Source organism: Montipora foliosa, chromosome 7, assembly GCF_036669935.1.
Source record: "Montipora foliosa isolate CH-2021 chromosome 7, ASM3666993v2, whole genome shotgun sequence".
NCBI lineage: Eukaryota > Metazoa > Cnidaria > Anthozoa > Scleractinia > Acroporidae > Montipora > Montipora foliosa.
The window spans coordinates 31,489,610-31,492,109 of NC_090875.1; the positions used below are offsets into that span (position 1 = coordinate 31,489,610).

Genomic DNA, 2,500 nt, shown 5'->3' on the forward strand with positions numbered 1-2,500 from the left:
AATAACTTTTGTCCAATAAAAACAGGGTAACCGTAACACGTCACAGTTATTCAAGATGGGCCACAGGAGAGATGCAGATGACACCCTCATTTTGCCATTGTCCATATTCTAAAATCAGCTTTTATCCAGTGTTCGGAGCTTCACATTTTCTGCCAAAAACATGGTTCCGAAATCAGGTATTAGGAAATTTCGAAATCTCCTAGTAAACAAGGCCAGGAGCCCATCTGGAGCGTGCAACTCCCATACAACGTCCGTGAGGCAGTTCCGGTTCGGTGACCCTATGACGTCAGCTTAATTTCTTGTAATTGGTCATCGGGCTCCTGTGGGAGTCTCATGCGCGGGAAATTCAATCTAAAAGTAAATCGGTTTGTGAAAACGCCGTTACACGAAAACAGTAGAGTTGTAGGCTCCGGGTCATGGGTTCCTGACAAGGCATAGTTATGGAACAGAACTTGTCTGTCCAAACATGGCCAATATCAAGGCGTTTTCAACGACTCGATCATTTTAGTCGCGATGAAAGATCACCTTCCCTCTAAAGCTTCAGTTCTGGCTTAGATCGAGAAAAATCAAATTGCCTTTCCTTTGATGGTTGTATACCAAGTATCTATTTCTCAGCCCCAAGGAATACAACAAAATTATGCCAGCATTGTGATTGGTTCGCAAGGAGTCCGCATAAGCTGCCAGGAGGCCCTCCCGCAGGTGAGAAGAATGGGGCGAGGACAATCACTTCTGCTCGTCATCTTCAAGGAACGCGCTGGCGACTCCGTCGTCAAAATAAATGTACTCGCTGAACGAGATGTGCAGTTGTGTCTGTGAGCTCCTATACTGCTTAAAACCTGGACCTCTACTATAAGGGAAATAACTTTCAATATCAATTCTTTATTGCTAAATAAATAAATAAACAAAGAGCGATGATTCTTAATTAAACTTTCAACTCGCATTGGAATAACCATTAGGATATTACAGAATGTATATATATGCTTGCAGTTAGCTGTAACTGTACTTTGCTGCACAAGACTTGACCAATGGTAGGCTCTGACAAAGTTCAATTCCCATCAAACCGGCCCCTCCACCAGTTGTTCAAAAGCCGTTTAACGCTAATCTCAGGTTAAAAATTAACAAAGGGGTTTTATTCTCTACTCCCAAATGCTGTTCAAGGCTGATATTCGGCAAAACGTTACATTAGAAGAAGTCAATCTTTAAAAACAAAAATAAGCAAAGGAAACTTTCACCAAAGCGTTGAAGAAATGAACCAAAAGTTTACGCTAATCCTGGATTAATTTAATCGGCTTTCGAACAACCGGACCTCAGGCTGGTAAATATACACCGACTAATTCCCTTAAAGAATCAAGGAGGATCGATGCATGTTTCTTTCCTCGTAAACAACAAATACTACTACAACAACACTACTACCATAACTTCGGATACTACTGTTACTACTACTATTATCATCACTATTACTATTATTTGGGCCGAGCGCCTAGCCGGTAGCACAGCTCTTTCGGTCCGACCTCGTTGAGCTGCGCCCTTAGTAATTCAGTCTCCGACTGCGAAAAAGGGCGATTAGCAGGTCAGATATATTATTTCTCTTAAGATTTCTACGGCTACTTCGAGTACAATCTTCAAGTAGCCCTTCCAAAATCGAAATGAGAAGCTACATTAATTACTTCGTTAAGCAACGGTAAGTTATGCCATATGCACTTCACAAAAGTACAGGAGAATTATTTACTCTTTTAAGTATGGCATTCATTTATTATGTTATTATTACTATTAGAGCGGTTTTCACATGAGTGTCGTAAAACCAAAACCAAAGTAATTACTTTGGCCAAACTAAAAGGACGGAGACAATCCAGTAAACCAATCAAAACTCGAAGTAATTACAAATAGCCGACACAAAAGGCGGGAATATGTACACGCCCGAGCCACGATTGGTTTTGGTTTCACTATTGATTGGTTGAAAAAGTGGCTCGAGAACTTTGAACCAATCACTGAGTGAAGTAGATGCAAAACCAAAGTAGTTCGCTAATTACGTTCGACACTCAATTGAAAACCGCTTTATGAAAGGTAATGGTCCACTTACAAAAGAACGAAAGTCCTCAACCGGTTTTAACCCTTAGGTTAAACACAAAAAAATCGCTGCAGAAGGGCACTTTTTAAGGAAAGGAATGCTTTTAGGCCCGATTCGCACGGTACCGGACGACTTTTCTACCGATTGAAAAATTTGACCGGCCATATACCGTGCAATATTTTCGCTCTGTTCACATGGAACTAACGAGCCGGGTTAAAGTTTAACCTTTGTCAGTTTAACCATCTGTTCTTGCGAAGAGCGCTACTTTACGAAATCCAAACTGGCGACAAGAAAGAGAAATACTAATCTATAGTAGCTGCGTTACCACGCATCCATGCGACCACGCCTTCGCCCTGCAAAAATTTAGGCGATCAAGGTGTTCATAGCGTGCCGGTGAAATTTTCGACCGTACTGGTTAAAAACTCGTCGATC

At 41.4% G+C, this 2,500-nt stretch overlaps 1 protein-coding gene across 1 annotated transcript in view; it reads right to left on the reverse strand.

Annotated features, from left to right (window-relative positions):
- Window positions 1-1,879: 1,879 nt before the first annotated feature.
- LOC138010681 (uncharacterized) overlaps window positions 1,880-2,500 on the reverse strand; it is an 8,150-nt gene continuing 7,529 nt past the window's right edge. Inside the window, exon 2 of the mRNA XM_068857655.1 lies at window positions 1,880-2,500. This exon is cut by the window's right edge and continues 1,501 nt beyond it. The gene's annotated coding sequence lies outside the window, so the exon portion shown is untranslated.